The 25,526-nt window shown below is 44.1% G+C and overlaps 1 long non-coding RNA gene across 1 annotated transcript in view; it reads right to left on the bottom strand.

The window, feature by feature from the left end:
• Positions 1–911: 911 nt before the first annotated feature.
• Positions 912–25,526, bottom strand: part of LOC138569037 (uncharacterized) — a 46,371-nt gene continuing 21,756 nt past the window's right edge. Inside the window, exon 3 of the long non-coding RNA XR_011303070.1 lies at positions 912–1,018. This is a non-coding gene — a long non-coding RNA (uncharacterized lncRNA). The remainder of the gene's footprint in view (positions 1,019–25,526) is intronic.

The raw sequence follows: 25,526 nt of genomic DNA, 5'->3' as shown, positions 1-25,526 counted from the left end.
CTCAAACAATGATTATTCTTTCCTTTGATAGAAACATCTGTTAGAGGACCAAAGACATCTATTAATATTGAGCCCACAGGTGCAATCCCAGGTATGTCACGCATTATGCTTCAAAAACAAAGTTGATAAATTGAATGGCAAAGTCTAGTGGATCACCACCCTCAATTGTTTGACTAAATCTCTTAAGGCGAAACAGCTTCATATGACATGCGTGGAGCTTTCCTCTAACCAATACAATTGTTTATTAGGTCTTTAACACTTCTAGCCACATGCCAATGTAGCCCTACATTGTTTGTTAGACCTGCTCTTTCACAACTTGCAACAGCATACAAGTTCCTTCAAACCACAATTGATATGACGATGCTTAAGGATAACAAAGAAATGCTTATTTTTTTGGATGGAGTGAATAGATCATAGGCACAATCTTTTTTGGTTGTAGTCCTCACGTATCCCATTGCGCGGTTATAGAGTGGTTTAGATTTAGGGAGAAACACAATGGACAGAGATCTTTTGCCATGCCGATGGACTCATGTCCGAAATGCACTTGCTGGCAAAATTACCTAAGAGGTGTCTGTTCTCTCTGACATGGAAAAGATGGATTAACAAGGAATCGGACCACGCTGTGAACTATTGAGTTTATATCATATATCTCTTGATACTTAACAAAATCAAATTTTGTATACATGACCTTTAATAGCCTCATTGTGAGCACACAGCTCTCTGGAATGGTTTTTCAGGGTTTCCTTTTTGCACGATGATTGATATTCCCATGGCAACTCTGACATTTTCTGAACAGTTGTGCATCTGTTAGCAGGTACAGGAACAAGAGAGAAGGGAATGGTAAGCGTATAACTGAAAGTATGCATCTTATATGCTCGCAGTAATTGCAAGTGTGTTGACCTTACCAACTGCTCTTCTTTGATTGGACAGTGAGTAGTCGGTTGCAGAAATGAACCACAATCTTTGCAAAATAAGTGAAAGCAAGCTGTAGGCTATGCTCTTCCTGCCACCTCTGAGCCTATAAGAAGAAAACAATGAGTGACAGTCAGAGAGATTGAACGAAAAAATAGTGTGTGTGAAAGGCACCAGATATGAAAGTGGTGCGGACGGATGAGAATACTCCTGAAGCGAGAGAAATGGTTTACTTTTATAAGTGCGGACCTAGCTCGAGAGCAGCAGAGTGCTGTAAAGAGCGTGGGTAGCCAGCCTTTGGGCTTGCATATTTTAACAATATTGCAGTACTGCGATTTGAGGACTGTGCGTAAGTATGTGTGTCCATTGGAATTAGTCCTTGGTTAGGTGGTGTTACGACATTGGAGATTTGTTGGGGTATTCCGAGCCGACACTGAGAATGAGTTCCAGAGGGTGGGTGAGTGACAAGAGATTGTTTGAGGGTCTTATCTTTGAGGACGAGTTATGGTTTGCTGTGCGAGAAGCGTGTGCCACCCAATACATGGAGCTTAGCTGCCAGGTACGCTGTGTGCTACTTGTGATTGCTTTGTAGATGATACATGCAGTCTTAAACAGTATCCTAGCCTGGAGAGGAAGCCAATGTGGTACGCTAGGATGGGGGTGATTCGGCATAGGCAGTGGAAGTGATGGAGGAGATGCAATGCATAGACTACAGGAAGACTATGGCCCTCATTACAAGTCAGGCGTTAAGGGTTAAAGGTACCGTCGGCGCCGTTAACCCTTAACGCCTGATTCACACTTTAATGCCTGCTTTTTGCAGGCGTTAAAGTCCAAGGCGCTAAGCGACCTTGGTGCTAATTAGCGCCTTCCCCATCCCCATTATGCCCTATGGGGTAACAATGGGAATGGGGAAGGGCAAATGGTGAATGGGGAATTACCGCCCCACTCACCTTGGAACCTAATAGCACCATGGTCCACCGCCTGACTTGTAATGACATCATATTAGTAGAATAAGAATCCAAGAGAGGTGGCAAGTGAGGAATGGAGTAACAGAGGTGGGGTGAAAAAGACAAAGGACAGACAGATAGAGGCCTAGACTGTTAGACACAAAACTGTGTCTGTCAGCAACAGGGTTTAACTGAGCAATAACAACTGAGGGGGGAGTCGTTATGGTGGGGTCCCAAGTTACACGCCTTAACGAAGCAAGGGCCTCACATGGGTCCAGTGCCATTAAGAAGCAGCACTTCCTCCCACCATTGGAATTGTAGCTGTTTTCATCCTGCCATGCTTTCCAGACTGTCAACAGCTTTTTTCAAGTTGTGAAAGAGCAGGGTGGCAATTTTACAAGTTAAAAAAGATTACAAATCAAAATGTCTGTCATTGAAAATTAAGAAGGAAACTATTCCTAGTCCCTTCTCTTTTTCCATGACAATCATGTTGGAGGGAGGAAGTGGCGCAGAAGGGAGACCAGGTTAGCGCTGCAGCTGGGATAGTCATAGTGGAAGTTAATGAATGGGGAATGGGAGGAGGGAGTGGGGTTGGGGTTAGGAGGAAGTGTAATGGTGGACGAGGGGGAACTGTAGTGGGTTACAGAGGCCAGGCATAGAGGGATGACGGCAGCATCCCACACATAAGGAGGATCATAGTGTGGGCTGATATTGTGAGGTAAAGCCCATGTTTAGTTTGAGCTCGTTGGCTGTCTTGGAGGCCGCCACACATCACCTACAGTGTGCTGATTAAAAACAATAAAGCCTGATGTTAATATTTCATTGGTTTTACCAATGTTTTGCCATACCTGGTGGCTATGGTCTAACAATCTACAAATTGGATGGTACCTCCTTGTATATATAAAGCAGCACAGAACCAAAGTCATATGCTGTTATATGCACAGCAACACAATGACCATACTAGTTCCAAGTTTATTCATTGTGCTAAAAATGCGGCTCAGTGATTGGTGCTGATGCAGAGGCTGTAAAAACACCCACCTCTCTGAGAACTGAAACCAGCTGGCATGTGTGCATCTCAGAATGGACTGTTATCAATTCCAAGTGACACATTCACGATTCATTTAATTGTAATGGGGACTTTTAAGGGTTGAGCTGAGCCCAATACAGAGTCAAAGAGGCAGCCCAGCAGGGGCTGATTAGAGCTAGGGATTAGTGAATGATGCCAGTGCACTTTGTTCATGAGGAGGCAGGATGTGGGCAAAGCAAAGGCATCCTGGGAGCTATGGGACAGTGCGAGTCCCTGCCATCATTTTGGGATTCCCAGAATGCTCTGCAGCTGCCACTCAGCAACATCATCAGAAACAAGACAGCCTGGGAATTGTTGCCAATGTGGGATGACACCCTACAAGAGAGTCTTCTCCATTGGACCATAGAAGAGGCCCTAGAACCAGGGTCGGACGGGGGCATACAATTGTTGCAGGCACAAATTAATTAAAAAGTGGGCCACAGTTGCACAAGGCAATTTATTTATTTTCTGACAGACTGTTTGATTAGTACCCAGGGGGAGTTTTCTGACAAAATGTGAAGCAAATTGGACATTTTAAAGAATATTTATTCAGTAACAATGGTCAGAACCCACTAAACTGGCCACATTGGCCAAAGAAGTGGTCCACTTTGACCAACAAAACTGGCCTACATAGGCCAGTCCGAGCTTGCTCGGAACTCACCAGTCCCCTATTAGGGTTTGTTAATTACTAAGGTGGAAAGGCCCACTCTTTTGGTTAACCTCTTGGACATCTAAGGACTTGTTGCCTCCTTCCATAGGAGAGAAGGCAGAAGGGAGAGAACCCCTATCCTTAATTGCTCTGAGGAACAGAAGGGACACTTACTGGAAGAAGTGAGGAGCGTGCCTCCTGCTGAGGACCAGAGAACCAAGACACCCAGTTACCCCCAGGAAACAGTGGGCCTAAAGGTGCTTCAGAGACTTCAGACCAAGAGGGAAGGATGGGTGAGGACTCTGGTTTCTTTGGTTCTTTTGCGAAGTATTACCATCACCCATTATTCAAGATTTGCCCCTTCTGGCTGCTACTGTTGCCCAGGAGACCCTTAAGAATCTTTAAGTCCTTGAGCTGATGTTGAGACACCGGCTGGACCTTATTATCAAACAGGGATTATCAGAGACATGTTATGCGTGGCGTACTACTACAATATCTTAAAAGAAAAGCAAACATTGCAGACTAACTCTGGGGAAATAAGGTAAAACTAAGGTAAAAACAACATGAACATATCCATGCAGGACACAGTCAAATGCTGAAAGGCACCATGGTAACTATGGACAATATTGAGCACGAGGAGTTAAAGACAATTATCTCACCCCTGTACACAACTGAAGGGTTCTCCCTTCATGGACATTATCCCTAAAACCTGGCCTCATCCAATCCTCTTTCGTCTCCAACAGACTGGATCCTTATCCTCCCCATCTGTGTTCTCCCACCTCCATTGATGACTCAGAGCCACCATCTTTACTTTATTTTCATCCACACTACAGAGAATATCTCCACTCCTTGTCTGCTCCACACTCAGATTGTCTTACTCTTTCCTTCTACCCACTCCTCTTGTTCTTCACAAGCTGTTTCTCTCTGACTTTATGATGTCTCCCTTCTATATCAATTTCTTCCCGTCCTTAACTTTTCCACAGCTGCTGTCACCTGCCTCACATTCAGCAAAGTGCTCCTAAATTTGAAAAATAGAATTTTCCAAAACAACTCCTGTAATGGTAACCCTAGTTTACATATTGCAGACTCCTATACAAACCTTACATCACGGATGGCAGTTATGGACATGCACATTCATTGTTATGGTCCAGCTGCACGGGAATCCCTCATGTTTCCCACCCTCTTCCCTATCATATACAGAGTCATACATTAAGGTAAAGGGTGGCACATCAACCTGTTCTCCTCACTGCACTCAAAGGTGGGCCTAAATGCATCCGAACATGCAAACAAACACCTTGCTTTCAATTCGTTCCTTCCGCCCTGTCCTCTTGAAACTTATACCTATCCCTACATGGGAAGTCCCTCCTGTTACTCCCATCCCCCGATGGCCGCCCTGCCTACAGAACCCTCAACCATCAGTCACCCTTTATAGTTCAACCTCTGCTCGATCAATTCTCCCCACTCCAGCCACTATAAAAATCTCAAAGGCCATAACCATTTTCAACATAGGTATCTTGAACACTAGATCTGCCAACAAACATGCTGACAACACCCACAGTCTACTGGGGGACTCTGTGATTGATTTATTGGCACTTATAGAAAAAGTGCTTCTCTGACATCTACACTATGTTGGTTGATTCACTGCTCCATGCTGGTTATGAGGTCCACATCAACAACAGGTAGAACAAATCAGGGGATCCGGGGATCAGAGCTTTGATCTCCCAGGCAGACAACAGACCGCTATATCTGCTACCTCTTCCTTCAAAGGTATTGTGTGTAAATGCTTTCTCAGCTCTAATATGTTCCTGACAGTAATCACCTTCTACAGACACCAACCTTTCCAAGGCAGAATTGGTGCATTACATCTCAAATCTCCCAACAACATTTAACTTAACCCTCTTCGTGGGGAATTTCAATATTTTGTTGGAGTATCCTTCTAATGGTGCACCCAAATAATTCCTGAAACATTCAGTTACGCTGACCTTGAGCTCGACCTACATGCTCAGTCCACATAGGAGGTCACATCTTGCATACCAGCCTATCGTCCTCTTACCTACATCTACCTAGAATTCCAGTCAAACCACTTCCTTGCACAGACCACAAGTTTGGAAAAATCGGTTAGCTCCTGCAACTCCCCACTTTAACTCCCATGTTGTGTGCCATCCACGTCAGACCAATGAAAAAGACAACACTATAAACATTGCTCACACTTTCAGAAAGTACACAAAGTGCAGGGAACTCCCTGAAATCCTGCTCCCCAACATGTATACAGCAGGACCCCGGATCTCCTGGAACAAGTCATCAGCAACAAACGTCAAACCAATTTCTGGTTGGATATTGAGTTTGTTATCCTAAAAAAATAAAGACTGCAGCTGGCACAAAAGGAGAGATCAAGAAGACAAAACATCCCGCCTGTGAATACTAAAATGATGCTATGTAGGAATACTTCAGAAAAAGAAGGTCTTTTTAAATGGCTGCATCTCTCAGGCGGCTAACCACACCATTGTAGTATTTCAAATCTATAAGGAACGTAGCCCGCCACTTGAGTGCAAATTTACTTCTGCTCCTTCAAGGTCTTAGCAGACAGCATGTCAACCATTTTCTTTGAGATGATCAAATCCTTTCAATTGTCCACCTCAGCTCTGATCATTGGCCCTTCCTATTGCTGAAATGATCATAGAAGCCACTGTTCTTCCTTTAAAACTTTATCCCAGTCTGAACTCATCCTTCTTATTTTCAATTTAGAGTCCATTTCCAGTAATTAGCTCGCCTTACTTGTGTGTTGCCATGCGGTGGCACAGGGGCCTTGGGAAAGTGCTTTCCCATTTTTCATGGGATGTGAGAAAGCATGGTTCTGGTAACCATGGCACAATGCAGAATGCCAGTCAGTCTAATTTGCTGAACTGACATCTGCTTGCTCCACTGACAGCCAGGCCACAATCAGAGTCAGCCAAAGTTAGCAAGAGTCAACCAGAGAGTAAGTCAGAGGATCAGACAGAGGGTCATACTGACAATCAGAAACTTCGATAGATAGATGGAGTCAGGTCACAGTCCCACCACACAACCCATATTCAGGGAGAGAAAATCTGCATCACTGTGAATAAACAAAAAGTTAAGCAGAGCGTCAGCCAGAGAACCGGGCAGAGGGTCATACAGAGTCATACAGGTAAACAGAGGCTCAGTCGGATAGATCGAGTCAGTTCACAGTCCCACCACAGACAGCCATAATCAGTGAGAGTCATTCAGAGTGACACAGAGTTAAGCAGAGAGTCAGCCAAAGAATCAGACAGAGAGTTAAGCAGAGTTAGAGAGAATTAAGTAGAGACAGGCACATTCAGGCAGAGCCAGGAAGAGATAGAGGGACACAGAGCAAGAGAGAGCAAGAGAGGCTTGGGGCCTCATTAAGAGTTTGGCAGTAGTACTAAATCATGCATCATTTTGACAAGGTGCATGTTTTACCACTCTGCTAAATTTTGAGTTGTGTTTCCAACACATTTCCAATGCACCCCTAAGGCATTCCGACTATCCTCATCAGTGATTTTACCCATTCTCTGCAAGTGGCTCTCTCCTCCCACCCCACATGCATCATGCCTACAACCAGAAACAGGACACAGACATGCTCTGGGTTCCTGCTCAAGGCACTCTCCAAGGGAATCCACACTACACGCAGCAGGATTCTCCATACATGTATCTCCCTCATGTGCAGTACCTAAGGCATGTAGATTGCAGGGTGTCGTTGCTCATTCATCTGACTGGCCCGTGTTCTTGCAGTATGTGCATTTTCTGCTGGGCAGCAAAGTAACTGCGTGCACACTAAGCTAGTGCCTGCCCATTCCATCCCTTATAGTAAAGAACTCAGGCACATGGAACTGTCCACCAATACATGTTCATGTTCCATGCCCCAACACAAGGCTCTTTTATGTCAATGAGGAAGGGTAAGATCTCGAGTTATGAGCCATTTCACAAGTAATGGATTTGGGGTATGTGGCAGGACATGCTATGTAAGCTGCTATGATAATGCAGGCAAGATAGCCCAGTTAGCTAGGCACCCACTTGATAGTAGCCACATGTTCAAATGGCAGAAGTTCCTACTGAGCTTCCATTAGGCTGAGGTTGATATTTAGAGTTCTTTGAGATGGGAAATCATGTCATACATCATCATGTTGTGTAACACATCCTTTAAAAAGCACAATAGCTGCGATTTACATTGACTTAAGACACAAACAGTTGTCTGTTATAACAGCAATGTGTCTTCTGCTGGTTGTGGGTTTCCATATGCCATGCTATATAAACAGTAAATTATGATTTCATGTTTAATGGAATGGCAGTGTTTAGATAGGGTGGAAACCCCCGAGTTAAGCAGAAAGGACAGGCCGGGTAATCCCATGCCCTGTTTTATTGACAATCCGTATAAAACAGGGACAGCTATGAACATCCAAAATCTCCCAGCTCTCGTACTCCTCCAGCATGAGAACCGGTTAAAAGGAAGAAATACGTCACAACTGATGACTCATCACATTCTTGATTCCAAAATCCTAATGGGCGATGGGATTGGTTAGGGGAATCATCTAGGTATGCGATCCACAGGTGTTAGTCATGCTCTATCTTATGGCTTCACCTGAGACCACCTCCTATATTGATACAGGTGAATACATGCCATCTCTTCCCTACTGGATTGTCTAATGCAACAATTAAAAGTCTGTGTTATTGGAGGATGGGGATTGGTTGGCATTGACTTCACCAACCTTGGCAATTTGGAAGGTTATCAGCACATGAGCAACAATAGTAGCCAGTGGGAGCGGCACCAGAGTGCTGCTTTTCCTAATTAGGATATCATTTCTGATTCTCTAGGCCACAAGCCAGGACTTTTAACTTTGAACTTGATTTTGTCTTGTATCTTTGTCCTTAGAATTCAAGGGGAGTGAAGGCCTCAGCCTGCCTGTCCCTGAAGCTAATGAATAGTTATTATTCTCCAACTTTAGATCATGTGTGAGGAGATCACATTTAGGATTATTCTGCTCAGTGTTTACTAGGATTTTATCCCTTATTAATTCGGGTGTCTTTACTCTTCCTGTCCAATGGAGACCTGTTCAAGCTACCTTCTTCTCAATGTTGAGCCTTAATAATGAGCACCTGACCTTCTTGGACTGATTGTTTCTTTGCTTCCTCTAAAAGAAATGTGTGTCATGCTTGGGAACTGTTATCTTCTGTTTTCCTGGGTGCCGATCCAAACTTCCCTTTCCATGGTAACCTTGGCAAGAATTATGCATCTATTATCTAGTCTGTTCGGATCTAAATTTCCTGCCAATTCAGTGAGTCGGGACTCCCACAGCTTTGAGGTTTCTTGATGCTTCCCATTCACTTGAACATGGCTGCGCCGTCCATCTTATCCAAAATGACCACTTGGTCTTGTTGAGTTTCTGAGTTAAGCAAGCTTAATGTGTATTCTTATGTGTCTTCCGTTTCAACGTATATATGGAGTATATTTTTTCTAGTGTCTATTGGATGCAGGTAACATTCTTCATATCTAAGTGCGGTTTGACCTATTGTTCAGGTATCTTAGTGGATGCATATCTGCTTCATGTCTAATGTGTCTATGTGTGTCAATTTTAGCAGTGATGTCATTTGCTTCCATCATTTTGGTGACAAGTCAATATCCACTGGAGTTTGCACATTCATCTCCTCTTTGATCCCTCTGGGGTAAAGTCGACAGGGTTGCCTTAATGAGTAGCATCTCTCGTCACTGCAGTATGGTGGCGGAGAGTTGGCGGATGCCATGCACAATGCACTTCTTTCAATTCTATAACATCAAGATGGGGAGGGGCAGACGAAATGAATGACTCATTCATTTACCTCTCAACATTAGCCCGTCTGGTTGAGGCCTGGACCTCATTTCTTGGAGGATCCTCTCTCTCGTAAGGTACCTTAGGGATCCATATCTTTGTCACCCCCCTCAGGTTACCTGAATTTATTATATGCTCGTCCACACTTCAGGTCATATAGCAACCCTCACCATCTGGTTTGCAGAATGCCTAATGCCTCACATAATTACAAAGGTACAGGGATAATACAATTCTGTAGCCTGGAGGGACGATAGGACTTTGTTTTAAGTTCAAAAGAGGTAGATCATCGGTTTGTGTGTGCTTGTGCATCTTAGTGTCCATATTTATCATCATCTTCATCCGTACCGTCTTTATAGCAGTATTCTTGCGTTGACATATGGCTATTCTTAGAATGCAGAATCTGAATAACACTAACACTATTACAGCTATTAGTATTTTTAATATGTTAGCCAGACAGGAGGGGATCCAGAAGAATAGATAAGAGAGCCAGTCACCATCATGCTCCACTTCGTCCACTTCCTCCATCATTTTTGTGTGGAGATCGCTTAGTATTGTTATGGCCTCTGTGAGGGTCCCATTATCTTCATCGTGGGATGGTAAGTATGTACAGCAGGACAGGCAAATGTGTGTGCACATGCCACAATCCATGGCTATTATCAGGTCAAGGACATACCTGTTTTTAAGAGCCATGAGCCTTACTGCTCTTAGCTCTTCCTTTATAGTGTTGAAGCATTTCACAGTCGTGTTAATTGTTTGTAGCAACTCCCAGCAAGTTATTTGCAACCACTTGACATTTGTGGTTGCTTTTATCCAGGACAGAGGGGCAAAGAACATTTCCATTCTGCTGAACAGTCTATACTCATATGATATCTCATCAAGTGCTTCTTCCAATTTGTCAATTTGCTACTTTTGTTTGGGTTTCAGGGACATTTTCAGAGCTGGTGTGTTGATTAGGACTAAATAACATATTCCCCCCAACTTGGAGGCAGCTGCATGTAACCTTTTGAACCACAGGCCCAATAGTGGTCCCTGAGCACCATGGTACGAACTTTCATACCAGGTATTTGTGTTATGCGTTTATATCCTTCATTTGTTCCAACTTTCACCTAGCCACAGTTCTGAAAACATAGAGTGCCATTCTTTAAGGGTATTATGGGTATGGAGCCTGCTGTATTTTCTACCCATGTGAGCAACTGTGAGTACTCTGCTCATTCCTTAAGGCACCCATCATTTTCTGTCTGCACCACCTCTACTGGTACTGTCAGGAGTGCTTGGGCTTTGTACCCCATAATTCCTTCAACCCATCCTCCTGAGGTAAATGCATGTCTGTATACCAGTAGATGGGGGCTTTCCCAACACCTGAGGATTATCCCTATCTCTCTCTTCCCATCATTTGGACATTGCAATTCCTTTTGATCTTCTATTTTAGCTTATCCTCTATTTGGGCCATCCAATATCTATTGTACCATCTTATTTATTTCCAGTAGTCATCCATCATAGTTTTTGTTTTAATGTAGCTATCCTCATAGGGAAATGTCTTTTTCGACATCCATCTTAAAGAAGCCCATTTCCCTTGGAATTGGCTCCTAGCTGTGCGAAGTGCCAAATTCATTAGGCATTGTGCTCTGGTTGCTGGTATTTCAGTGGCCACAAATGTCCTAGAAGTGCTCATGAATGAGAGAGCACACATAGCAGCTCTCCTTGAAAGTCTCCCTCCCCACCCGGGCCATGGGCTAATGCCACATGTTATTGGTCACATGGGCTGAATCAGCCATATAGGCATTTATATGTTCAAAATTACTGTCAGCGTTTCTCTGGTTAGCACCTAGCCCTAGTTGAAAGGCTATAGAAATGATAGATTGTCATTTATGCACTTTATTGTAGCTAAATAGTAGATTAGCTGTGTAGTAAGAAGTATATTACTTGTAGTCTGATCAATGTACTCATTATATATGTTGTGTGTGTATTAATGTTGAATTTAGCTTTCAATTTCGTTTATGTATCCAAGAAAAAGGTATTTATTGTCAGTTTTACCTTGAATAATGAATTGGAGTTTTCACTGTGACAAGGACAGTGTTTTCTTTTTTTATATTAATAAATGATTAATTGACATGATATAATCTAAGAGAGTAAATTTAATATTTTTGCTCTCTGCATTAATTATCCCATACGTGGCATGGTCTCCTGTAATTTCAGCAACCGGTCTTCATATTTTATATGTTGTGCATGTTATAACCAGGGTTGACCGCAGTACGTTTAGGCCTGGGGTACCTAAATGTATAAGAAAGTGTTTCTCTTAAGCCTTTTTCTGTGTTTAGTAACAGTAGAGAAAGGTTGAGACAGTGCTTCATTCAACATGGGAAAAGGAGTCACATTAGTGTATGCTGGTTTGGGGACATGATAGAGGATCACTTCTTGTAATACCATGAGAATAAAGAGATAGTGACAGCAGAAGGTAATTTACAGCTACAATCACTACTGCTAATGTATCCATATGTTGCAAAGGGACATGTCCGTTAAGCAGTCTACATGCAAAAAGTCTGTATTTAGCAAAATTAAAAAGATTCATAATTTTCTTTTCCTTTTACTGATACTATCACGTTGGTTTCCAGATGATCAAACCCTACAGAAGAAATGGAACGAGTATGGCTACAATGATCCTTTTAAAGATGAACCTTGTTTTGGGATCTATTAATAAAGCAATAAGCGGTACCTTGCTTGTCTTGAAAGCACGTTCACTATCTACTATGAAAGAAAGAATTGCATATAATAGTACTCTTAGAGGCAACATTTAGTATCTGTTTTTTTCAAAAAGTGTGTCTCCCTTTTACTGTGCAGATAAAAAGTGCTTGGAAATGAAAAGGTCACTTGAGCAGATGTGTGTGTAAAGAAAGGACATTGTACTCTTATTCTTTCTCTGCGGTTTGCTGTCTGCTCCTTGTAATGGACAGGGTTTGTACTCTTGTCACTTCTTCAGCTTCAATATCTGGCATTGGCGGCAGGGGGGTCTCGCCTATGCAAGGTTTGATGTTGCATGAGGTGGATCCAAGCACACCTCATGCAACATCAACAGATGCCTTGGACTTTGACTGCGGCGGGGGTGACATCTTCAATCACAAAGGGGCCCTCAAACCTTGGCTTATGCTATCCTACCAAAATTCTTCACATAATCAGAATCTCCAGGGGCTGGAGCAGAGTCTATACGTCAAGCTGTTGGTCATCTTCATCATTCTTCTTTGACCACCCCTACCAGGCTCGATGCTGTTGAGATATAAAGGAGACACTTGCCATCATAGTTACCAGGTACTCGTGCATTTCCGATCTGAGAACAACAGAAGCACTATGGGCATCAGTTTGACAGCGTCCTGTCACTAGCTCATGAGGAGTCAGGTTATGGTCTGAGCTGGGCTGATTGCGTAATGCAAATAGGACTAAGAGTATGCAATGGATCAATCCTTTTTTCAGGGTAATTTTTAATTTGGCTATTCCCTCTATGGGAAGGCTGTTGAGGTGCTCACAAATCTCATGTGCCTGCATGGGATAAGCAGAGGAGAATGTGTGCTTAATACCCAGTAGGATTGTGATGTGCTCAAACAATTGATTCACAAAATGCGGTCCATTGTCAGACCGAAGTACTTTGCACACTCCCCATCATAGGAACACCTCTCATACGAGGAATTTTGCAGCACATGTGGCATCGGGGCATGTGGAGGGACCTGCTTCGATCCATTAGGAGAAAGGGCATATTACAACATGTATCTCTAGCCATTAGAACTTTGGAGCATATCCACATAGTCGATGTGCAAATGTTGGAAGGGTCCAGTAGACTGTGGTATTGCTCCTCTCACTACTCGCAGCATGTGCCCTGCTATATACATTTGACATACAATTCACAACAAATGCAGTAACATGCTCAGCGAGGTTGGGCATGACCAGTCTTCTGAAATCTGACCCGCAAGACTATCTCGTGTTGTGTGAGTAGGATAGTGGAGCTGTCTAATGCTACTCTAAGTAACACTAGGGACACGACCGGTTTGCTCATGCTGTCCTGTCACCTGTCATTGGTGGGGGACACTGAGCGCCCGTTCCCCCTCCACAGCTCCTGCTCTTCTGGTGGTGCACATCACTGCAATTCTATTATCTGTGTCATGAGCATGGAATGTAAGCCTTATTTCATTACCATGTTACATGCCCATGTGTACTTATTAGTTGGTGTGTCAAATTCAGTTATGTCAGGAAAGTATGCTGCTTTTTCCGCATCTATGTCAGTGGCTTCATTGGCGTGAGAAATTAGGTCTCCTTCTCTAGTATGGGCCGTGCGCTTCACCACAGCGCTGGCCAATGGGAGTTGTAGTTCGTCTATGAGCCTGTCCAATAATGGCACGTGCTGCACTGGCATGCCTTCAGAGCATAGGACACCCGCCTTTTCCAATGTGACAGCCCTGTGTGTACTGTTGATGTCACATAGGTGGAGTTGGAATGCACTGTGATTTCCTCATCCTCATGTATCTCTAGAGCTACAATAAGCACTACTAAGTCTGCTGCTTGTGCTGAAAAATGGAGTGGCCATCTCGCACTTGCCGGTATTTCAAAGTTATCGTTCTGTTTTAATTTTACCACTGTGGTCCCAGTGTGTCTCTCCCCTGAAGTCAGTTCAATTGATTTGGATCTATCAATGAAGAGCACTTCCCGCCCTCTGAGAGACTTTTCTCAGAAATGGGGTATATGATCATAATATTCAGTATATTTAGTGCAGTCATGCATATGATCTCCTTCCCCCACTGGTTCTGCTATGAAGGCTGCTGGGTTCACTACTCTGCATCTTACTATTTTGATTGCTGGGTTGGAGACAATCACTTCATACCCTGGTGCGCTCTGCGCGGTCAATGTGCTTTTGGGTTTTTCAAGAATGCCGAACAGGGCATGCTCCACATGTAATGTTACTTTACAGCCCACCATGATATTGGCCGACTTCTCAATTGTAAAGGCTTCTGCAGCCAAAGATTGCTCACAGGGATTATGGCCTTTCATTACTGGATCTAACAGCCCACTGTATTATGCTAACGGTTTGAGTCCCAAGTTGGCTTTTTGTGTGAGCACTGCTGTCATTACTACCCTATTCGAATGTGAGAACAGGTAAAATTCTGCACTGTAATCAGGGATACCTAGAACAGGTGCTGTGTACATTGCTTCTTTTAATTAATTGAATGCTTCTATCATGTCGCCTGTCGAGGCTACGTTACTGTAATCTCTCTGAGCCTCTTTTATTCATTTTAACAGCTGGCATATGTGCTGTAATCAAAGATCCAACTATTGTAGACCCACGCTCTACAATAGTTGCAAAGGACTACAAATTGTTGCATTTTTCTCACTGTCTTTGGCTGATGTGTTGTCATGATTGCTTCTGCTCTTTCAAGGGTCACTTTCCTGCCCTCTTGGGATATCAACTGTCCAATGTAAAAAACCTCCTCCTCACAATATTGCAATTTTGTCTTGTTTACTTTGTATCCGTTGTTTGCCAACATTGTCATCAGTTGCATTGAGTCTTCCCTGCACTGTTCTTTTGTCTCACTGCACACCAGAATGTCATCCACATACTGAATTACTGTGCTATCAAGGTGCACATTTTCTAAGTCCATCTTGAGGACCGTGTTAAATATCGAGGGGGACTCAGAGTACCCCTGGGGTAAGTTGTATGTTTCCACTTTTTATTTCTGTATAAAAATTAGTTCAGGTCTTGTGACTCTTCATGAAGGGGGATTGAGAAGAACACATTTGTTAAATCGATTATTGTAACATGTTGAGCTTTGGGTGGGATGTTGCACAGTATCGTAGCTGGGTTTGGAACCACTAGAAATTATGCTTCAACAATATTGTTTAGGGGGCGTAGATCCTGAATAAATCTCTATGACCCCCATCCCCCGGTCACTTTTTTCTGTGGGTACACAGCTATGTTACATAGGGACTCTGATGGCAGTAATATCCTGTGTTGCACTAACACCCAAATTGTCCCAAAAATACCCTTGTCTGCTTCTTTGTACATGGGATATTGTTTCACGCTTGGCAAGATTGCTCCTGGTTTTAGTTTAATCTTAACTTCACCTACTCCTTTTAGTAGGCCAATGACATAGGGTCTGCTGGTCCACAATGCACTCGGTACTTGTGCCAAATCTTCTTGGAGAAATGACGGTGTCTTTTTTATCAAGGCCATCCCTGCGGTACTTCCCTGTTCTCAATTTTCACTCAATAGGTGAGGCTTATGAAAAACACTACTTCATCATCTGATTCATTGGCTCGGAACAACTCTTCGTCTGTTAAGTCAGTCAGTCTGAGTCCCTCATCTACGGCGATCACTGCCTGCCATGCTTTCCCTTCGTCATCAGTACCGTGAATAATCACTCTCTCTTCCCTCACTTTTACTGTTTCCAATTCTAGTGGGAACACATATCCTTCCACCTCATCCATGGAAACTTCTGGCCTGAATAGAAACTCTCCAGGTAGTCACAATATGCTGCCCTGTATCCCAGGAAGCTATGCTAGTAAGAGTTTCCCTCCATACCGAAATACTTCAGGATCCATGGACACACCCCTTTTTGTTTTCTGGCCACAGAATGCAAATACAAATTCTCGTGCATTCATGTAGTTAATCCCTGGAGTGGAGCACACTAGCCACTGGTTAGGGAAGGATATGGTCATATTAAGCTTACTCATCATATCCCTCCACATTATGTTAACTGGTGTCTGGCTGGAGTAAATAGTGGTATTGGGAAGGTCATGTTGTCCTATGGTAATAGGCACATTGTCAGTAAATGGAACCACATTTGTAGCCGCAGAAAAGCCTTGTGCATTCATGGCAATGCCTGACATTCGGTATCTTCCCTCCCTAACAAAGAATCTGGTCGTCCCGCTATCTACAAGGAAGGAGAATGTTTTGTCACCTATGGTCACACCGACTCGTGGTTCCTCTTTTGGGTTGTGTATAACAGATAGGATTGAACACATCAAGTCAGTCTGTGGGCTGTCCTATTCTGGGTATAGGTTAATCCCTGTTCCGGTGAAAGAATTCCCTCCCACTACGGTCACACTCCCTATTCTGGGTGTAGGTGTCTGTGCTCCCGCACATGTGTTCCACGTAGCCATGGTGTTCTGCTGTAATGGTGGTTAAGGTTGCATATGTATTTGCTGCATCTGTATGGGTGCTTGCTGTGGTAGTCTTGGCGGCTGTCATGCTTGCACCAGTGCTTGTTGTGCAGATTGCATTTGTAGCGCATATGCCTGATGCTGGGTGTGATCTTGGGCACAACAGTCGGGTGGCTCTGCACTGTATGGTGGAGGGTAGGTTGTCCCCCCTCTTGGGTCCTGCCAATTCTGTTGCATCCTTCTCCTGAATACCTGAGAGATGTGTCCCATTTTCCTACATGTTCAAAATTGGTGTGGTGGTCCTCCAAATCTGTCCCCCACTAAACCCTCCTCCTTGCGGAGTTGGAAATCCAACCCCTCTTCCTCTAGGTATACCCCCTCTTCCCCATGTGGCCAGTGATTGCATTCACCCCTTCTGGCAAAGCTTCCTCCAGCCATTGACTGAACATGCTGTGTGTATTGTGTAACCACTCCCTCTCCACTTATCAACATGACTCCTTCCATTGAAATCTTCGATAGATTTTTCTAAACTACCTTCGCTTCTTCTAGATTTCTTTCCTCAAGTTTCTTTCTAGCTTTCTCTTGTATCAACTGACAATGGTGATCTAAAGTCAAATGGATCTCTGGCCATGGTGTCAATTCCATTCTCAGTAGTTCCTTCATTTGCCTCTGTACTGGCTCAGGTAATCCCTGACACAATATGTGATAAGAATAGCTATGGTTTTATCCCACGGATCATGAGTCTCAAGGCAGCAATGCTCTTGAATATCTAAAATGTAAGCAACAGGGTCTTCATCATCACGCATCTTGCATGTCATGATCGTGCTCATGTCTGACGTATCAACTATGGCATTGACATCATCTCCAACACCCCTCGACCCTGGACTGACCACCACCTCCTCCACTTCTTCATACCTGCAAAAGTAGAAACTCAACAAATGCCCCCCATGCCAGCCGCTATGGCCAGATCCAGAAAATTGCTCACTAAGAACAGAATTCTACCCCTCCTCGAAGCATCAGCGTTAGTACGCCCACTTCCTAACAACCCTACAGAATTGGTCGAGCTCTACAATACAACCCTCAGCGAATCAGTAGACGCCATAGCCCCCTTAGAAAACAAAACAGCGAAAAGGATCAAACATCCCAACTCGTGGTATAATCAAGACCTTTTTGATTTAAAAGCCATCAAAAAGCTAGCCTTTAAAAAATGGCACTCTAGCCCATCTGGACCCACACGTGAGGCTTAGCTCACAATAGCCAAACAATACAAAACATCCATTGCCGCTGCTAAAGCGGCCGCCTATAATATCCGAATTGACAATGCAAAATCTCAATCTAAGGAATTATTTGCCATCTACAAATAACTGAGCATCCCTCCTTCATCTACACAACAAACTGTAAAAGATGAAAAGTGGTGCAACGACATCCAACATGCACTGCTCAACAAAGATACTGCAAAGATAAAATCAAAGCCAATCTCAACAACATACCCACTGCCATTCTCCCAATACATAACGATCCAGAACCAGTCTTACCCACACCTCAAAACCTACAACAACCAACACCTTTTACTTTTAGGGAGGTAACCATACCTGAGGTCCTTCTAATCATCAAACGCATAAAACCATCACTGTGCAAGGGTGACATTTGCCCAGCTAGTGTAGTCAAAGACTGTGCAGCAACATTAGCCCCGTTCATCACAGCCTTCATTAACGCCTCCTTCACCTTTGGCATTGTAACCGCCTCCCTTAAGAAAGCCTGGGTCCGGCCTCTCCTGAAAAGACTGACACTAGACCCAGACTCCCCAAACAATTACAGGCCAATCACCACGGTGCCTTTCTTGTTGAATATCTTGGACAACGCGGCATACCTACAAATTCAGTCCTACCTTGAAATACATGACATCTTAGGAAAAAGGCAATCTGGCTTTCGCCCACGGCACAGCACAGAGTCAGTTCTGCTAGACCTACAAAATCAACTTTTAGAAAACATGGACAAAGGCAAGGCCGCACTTCTCCTGCACCTCGACCTCTCTGCAGCATTTGACCTGGTCGACCACGAGATCCTAGCTAGACACCTCAGACACTCTGCCCACTTCTCCCAAGAAGCCACCATCTGGATTACATCCTTTCTGGAAGGTCGGGCCATGAGGGTTTTCTCAGACCAGGCCTCAGCCAACCCATCCCCTATTGGGTGTGGAGTGCCACAAGGCTCGTGCACCTCTCCCACACTCTACAATCTCTTCACTCTACCACTATTCATGGACTTAGAAGAATTCGGCATAACCTTCACCAATTATGCTGACGATACACAAATTCTTCTCCCTCTTACACGTGACAATGAGCAAGACTTGAAAACCCTACAGCATATCTACGCTATCATCCATGCTTGGATGGCAGCTAACGGCCTCTGTCTCAATGGGGACAAAACTGAAATCTTACTAGTTGGCCCCAAGGAGACCTTAAAAAAACTAGACACCAAATAATGTAACTTCCAAATTGAAACTGCTATAATCCCTGCTTCAACCGCGGTAAAAACTCTAGGCGTCTTCCTGGACTCCACCCTCTCCATGGACAGACAAGTTAGCTATATCTCGTCCTCAGCAGCATTCACAACTAAAATCATCAATGCCATCAAACCTCACCTCTCATCCAAAAACCGCCTCAATATTGCAAGAGCTACCATAGGGGCAAAATTGGACTACTGCAATGTCCTCCTCCTAGGTACTTCCTCCAAAAACATTAATAAACTACAAATATCCCAAAACAATGCCCTCAGAGCCGCGCTCAGTGTCCCTAAGAGAGAGCATATCTCTCAGGCTAGACAAGACGCCCACTGGCTCCCTATCAAAGAGCGCATTCTTTTCAAGGCTCTCACAATCACCCACAAATGCCTATCACAAGCTGCACCCCCTTATCTAACCGAACGAATACACCTTCCACCAAACCCAAACGTGACCTATACTCACACCAACTCATAATCCCCGCCTTTAACAGAGCCAAAGCAGGAGGCTCTAGTTTTGAAGTGCTCACACCTAAATCATGGAATGCACTCCCGCTTAGACTTAGGAAAGAATCTTCTCTCATGGCCTTCAGAAAGGCCCTGAAGACCATTATTTTTAAGTAGACCATACTCTCTCAGCTGCTATGCCTTATAACCTTACCTTACTGTTTATCTATTTACCTTACTATGTACCGTATAACTACTGCCTTACTGTATAACATGTATGCCAACCAACAATGTACCCAAAACGTAACTGTATGTATGTAACAACTACACTGTAACCTAACACCAAGACTTTCTCCTATGTAACCAGCACCTAAGCAAATATTCTTGTAACAGCGCCACGTTGCCTGAGGGCCGTTGTGCGCTTTATAAATGGAAATAAATAAATAAATACATTAAATAAAATCAGGATATTGTACACTGAGCGCCCTCCATACATCTTCCCTGCAATTATTAAGTGGTGCTCCCTCATGAGCCATGTTCTATGCAGTCACCCCGGGATATACTGTTCGCTTCCAAATGCAATTGGCTCTCCCCCCAATAATGGCAGCAAGCAAGCTTTTGATGTCATTCCCACCGTCATCGATTTCACACCCCTGAAGTTAACATCGACAATTTACATCGTAAATTATCTTTGTCCATTTGTGGTCATGCTATGTATTATGCCTGTCCTCCCCCCTTTTCTAACAATGGGAATTGCGTTAATTCTGCATTATGTTCAGGTTCAGTTACGCCCTTCCTTTTTGTGTAAGCACCAGTCATGTTTCATCCTGGCAAAGTTTTCAACCTCTGCGTATATGAGGTAGCTTCTTCTAAGCTAAGTGATTGACCATTTGGATACTAGGGGTGTGACACAGTTTCGGACTTTTCCCCTTCTGGTTTCTCCACATCGGACCACTCTATCTCCCTCTCTGGGCTCACGCCTGTGGTGGCGCATTGTATGGCTCTCCCCTCTTCCTCATTTTCGATTTCCTCCCTTTCTGGGTCCGAACACATCATTCCACAATTATCATAACTTTCTTTGTCTCTCTATCCTCAAAATCAAATGATTGTAGAGTGTTTTCCGGTACATTCCCTTCAGTTATTTCTCCAATAAGCTTGGTTCCACTCTCTGTGGAGATCCAACTACACTCCTTTTCACTTTACGGATAATACCACTGTCCCTCCTGCTTCTATACAGATTACAGGTCCTGCTTCGTATCGCTGCTCCCTCATCTTCGCCTGGAAGAGTATGATTTTTCATTATCTCCTCCATTTCTCAAAAGTGCCTCTTCCAGCTCCTTTCTCTTTCCCGCTGCTGTTCCCTACTTTTCTCCTTCCCCCGACGTATAGGCTCCTTAACGAGCCTTTGAACTTCCTATCGCCACCTCTCTTGGCTTCGCTCTCTCTGCCTCTCCCTTTCTTCTTCTATCTCCCTCATTCTCTTCTCCTCTGCTTCCCTTTGCCTTTCCTTTTCCTCCCTTTGGTTTCTCAGTCTTTTCCTTTCTCCTCTATCTTTCTCCTTTTCTCCTGCTTCTAGTTCCCTTCTAATTTCTTCCTGTCATTTATTTTACTTTCTTTCCCTTTATTTTGCTTCCTTCATTATTTCTTCCCATTCTCTTTCTTCCTTCTCTAACTTCCTTCTTTGTCGTGCCCCATCTCCCTCTTTGTCCTGCCTCTCTTTAACTTCCCTTTCTCTGTCTTTAGTTTCACTCATGTTTTTTCTGTCTAATTTAAACAATATTTGTACTCCCACCCACTCATTCGGTGTAGTCACCATCCCCTCCTTGTCACTCTTTCTCTCTTTCTGTCTTTGTATCTCTCCCTCAAACTCTATTAGCTTTGCCTGTCGTGCAAAGACACTGGTTTTTAGTTATTTAACTTGGCTCCATTTATTGCCTCTTCACTGCTATATCTGGGGTGCACATATATGGGGTTAGTATAGCCTGCCACGTCTTTTAATTCTTTCAATGGGTAAAATCCCTGTCCGTCATCTGGTGGATCGATGCTCTGCAGAGGAGAAGGGGGAGCAATGGGAGCTGTGCCCACCCCTTCATGGTGCTAAGCATTCTCTCCCTCTTGGTTGGCTCTTCCACCTCATCTCAAACATCTATTTAGTAGCTTCTTTCCTTTATGTTAGTATGTGGTCATGTGTTGCAGCACTGATTTCGAAAGACTGCCATCCTCGGGCCACGCCATAACCATTTTGCCCACTGTTTCATGAACCCATTCTACCTTATACTTACACATTTTGGTTTTATACTGTGGAAGTGATTTGCACAGGTGCATAAAGGGAGAGTCTCCCATGATGGCACGTCACGCTCTTGACTGCATATACTTACCGGACCTTTAAAACACCCTTAAACTCAAGATGTTTTCCCAATCTACCTTCACAATGTCTCATCAACAATAATTTGTCCAATTTCCAACACTTTCTATGCCTCTTCCCAAGCCTCTCGGCTTCCACACCACCAATTTGGGTGGGCCGTGCAAATGCTGCCCATGCTCGGACTCCGCCCTTTGAGTCCAAACCAAAACTCCATGTGCTCCAATGATATAAACCAATATTGACAAAGCCTTGTGTTTACAGCTTTAAACCAGCTTTTCACCCTTCCGCTGTAACCAAAACTTCTCCCGTCAATTCCCCCCAATCTCCCTACACCTACCGCTGGCGCCAGTAATCTCTACACATATGGGTGCACCCTCAAAATAACACAACAAACCAAAAACCCCTATGGCCTTCTTCCTACCTTACTCTGACAAGTGTGAGAAAACTGAAGGCACTCTCACAACCACTCCCCAGGGATCCTGTGCTCAGGTGGCCAGGGAAGGGCCATCGCTTTTGGATGCCAACCCTGTGGGTGGAAAAGCGAGGGAGGATCACCAGAGTGGAGGGTCCTTGGGGATTGGGGAGAGGGGGCTGGATGTTGAGACATGGTATCCCCCCCCCTTCCCTAACACTGACTTACCCTCCCTTCCCTCCGCCTTCATGGGCTACTTCCATTCATGCCCTAACTTGTCCTGTAAGTATCCACCAACTACTGAGTACTTCCTATCACACACACTACTCCAGTACTGGTACAAGACGAGGGGTATGAAGGCATCCGACACTGAAGGTCAGGCATGTCCCATTGATTGGGTTCATTATAGTCAGGCAAGACAAGCCAACATTTTGCATCTGAGGCCCCTTAATAGGGCTCAGGTGTATAAAGGGAGGAGACCCAGGCAAGCATGGGAGGGAGAACCTCCATGGTGGAAGAAGACTAGAAGGTCTGAGTGCCAGCAACGCACCCAGAGGACCTGCCAGACCTGGAGCGAGCAAGTCACGTGGTGGTTGCATGAGTGGGAGCCGGCAAAACCAAAGGCAGACAGCTGGAGCTGCCAAACAGCTGAGAAGCAGAAGGGACGCAGTCCGCATCCACTTGGGATGCTGGTGAATGCAGAGAAGTGTCCAGCAAGCAAGCAAAGCACAGGTGATCTGCTTCCAGGATACAGAGAAGGTGAGTGGGAGCAGCGTTGCTTCTGTGGAGACGCGAAGAGCCGGTGAGTGTCAGAGAGCACAGGAAGACCAGACCGCTCCGAAGGGACCACAAGCAAGTAACGGTCCATGAACCTAAATATATCTGAACTGCTATCTGACCGGCTATATTGAATACCAAATTGAATGGAAATTACTGTTTGAATGAAACCATGTTATATTGAATACTGAACTGAATGGAAAGTGCTATTTGAATAAGAGGATGGCATATTGAATACTGTACAAACATTTAAAGTGCAAGTAAGCAGCACTGTGAGCAGAACGAAAGCATATGGAAAATTGAGCAATCACTTGAGTATTCTAACAACCAATATGAGAAAGAACCATAAGTCTATTGTAAAGCAAAGGAATGATGCAGAAGAGTGTTACACTAACCAAAGGGAGTACAAGTGGTAGAATTCGGAAGCCTGAGGCAGAAGAGCCTGTGAAGGGGCCAAACAAGGCTAAGGGAACTTATGGTTGTGCTACCTGTATCGGCTGGACCATGTGGTCTGACAACAGCACCTAGATCAGGAGGTTCCCACTGTGAGGATCACAGACATCACAAATCAAGTCAAGGAGAAACATAGGGTTCCTGGTTGCGTGAGCTGTGATGGTTGGACCATGTGGGCTAACAACTGTGCTTAGACCGGGAGCCCTGATTGGTGACAAGCAAAAGCCCTTCTGAATAAACCACAAAGAACTGTGAATGTATTGGTAAAGCAAGTTAGAAGGCGGGTCAAGTAGACCTATTGTTTTCTTATACTGATCATTAAACCAGTGAAAGCAAGATAAGTGCTAGAGTGAAGGGAACCCTGAGAATCGAAAGAACTTTGAAACATTGTCTTGGGGAAGGTAACCTCAAACCCTCCTTTTTGTGTGAGCTGTCCTATACTGAACCTGGAGAAAGGAACCTCAAGACGTCCTTTTTGTGTGAACTGTATTGTATTGAACTTGGGGAAGGGAACCCCAGGGCCTGGTGGGACACTTGAGACAAGCAGCTATTGGAACTGTGTTGAACTTGGTATAGGGAGCCCAGAAAGATCTTACGCTGAAAGTAGCTGAGACTTGTTGGCTAAGAGAAACCCCAAAGCATGTTTATTTCTAGATGTGAGAGCAAGCATAGGTTTTGAGACAGACAGAGTTTTGATTTGGACTTACGGACACAGACTTCCCTTAGTTTTCTTTAGGTAGGGAAATTCCCACCATAGTTATATGGCAAGTTGGGCATTACACCATCCTGGTACTTAATGAAGACTCTACTATTGATTTTGAAATCTGTTATCTTTGTCATCTCTTGATACCATGCCTTTCTCACACAAGGTAGCCTCTCTTCTCTTCAAACTGCCCCTCAGGGCTTGGCGCCTTCTTGCGTGCCCTTGTCACAGAATATCTCTTTTACCGTTTCTTCAATAACTTAATACCCCTTCTCAGGGTTTAAGGCACCTCCTTCTTAACCTCTTATAAATAAACTCTTTATCACTCTTCTCTAAAATTATAGAAACAAATCCCCACCATTTGTTTGTCAATTCGATGATCTAATACATCCGTGGATCGGCGAAGCATTTTGTATCACTCCTCCCCAATCAGCCACTCCACCTTCCACTTTGTGGGACACCTAAAGGGGATCAGGCGGGATTTTCTCCAAGGGGGCTCCTGACAACCATCTTAGTTCACACATGATTTTCTGGTCTCCATGGGTCACTTTGCAGTCCTTGCAGCAGGAAAAGTCGATAATTACAAGGGCATTGGCCATCTGTCCTCTGCTACCGCATGTTAAGATGAGGTGAAATCCCCCGGGTTAAGCAGAAAGGACTGGCCAGGAAATCCTACGCCCAATAACGGTAGAGTCCAAAGAATTTGACAAAGACGTGTTTTATTGACAATCTGTATAAAACAGGGACAGCTATGAACATCAAAATCTCCCAGCTGCCGTCCTGCATGACAACACGTTAAAAGGAAGAAATATGTCACAACTGACGTCTCATCACATTCTGGATTACAAAAACCTACGGGGTGGAAGCATAACGTCCAAAAGTTCCTCTTTTGTTTACATAATCATAGTGATGGCTTCAAGATGAAGAGTGCCCAGGGTTAGGGCCATTTTTATTTATCCCAGCAACTTCTGCCTTCCATTTGCCCTTATGCGTGTGATTATTTGTTCATTAATTCTTTTCTACCGTTGGAGGTGTCATTATCATGATCATTACTGCTTTCACCTACTTTGTTGCCAGAGGTGAAATTGAGGGCACTACATTGGGGAAAGGGCATTAGCACAAGTAACAATGACTCCTCTCATTGTCAGTAAGACTATTAGCACTTTCAGATATAAAAAAAAGAGTGTTTGTAGTGTCACATTTTAGGCACCTGCTGATGTCAGAATGTTTGGAGCTGGATCAATACCAGAGATTATTGACTGTGTTCCAGCATTTTTATTGTTTTAGATGAGTCCTATAATGTTTTCCAT

The sequence above is a fragment of the Ambystoma mexicanum genome, chromosome 2q, assembly GCF_040938575.1.
Source record: "Ambystoma mexicanum isolate Mex_15411 chromosome 2q, UKY_AmexF1_1, whole genome shotgun sequence".
Classification (NCBI taxonomy): domain Eukaryota; kingdom Metazoa; phylum Chordata; class Amphibia; order Caudata; family Ambystomatidae; genus Ambystoma; species Ambystoma mexicanum.
This window is presented reverse-complemented; position numbering and strand designations above follow the sequence as displayed.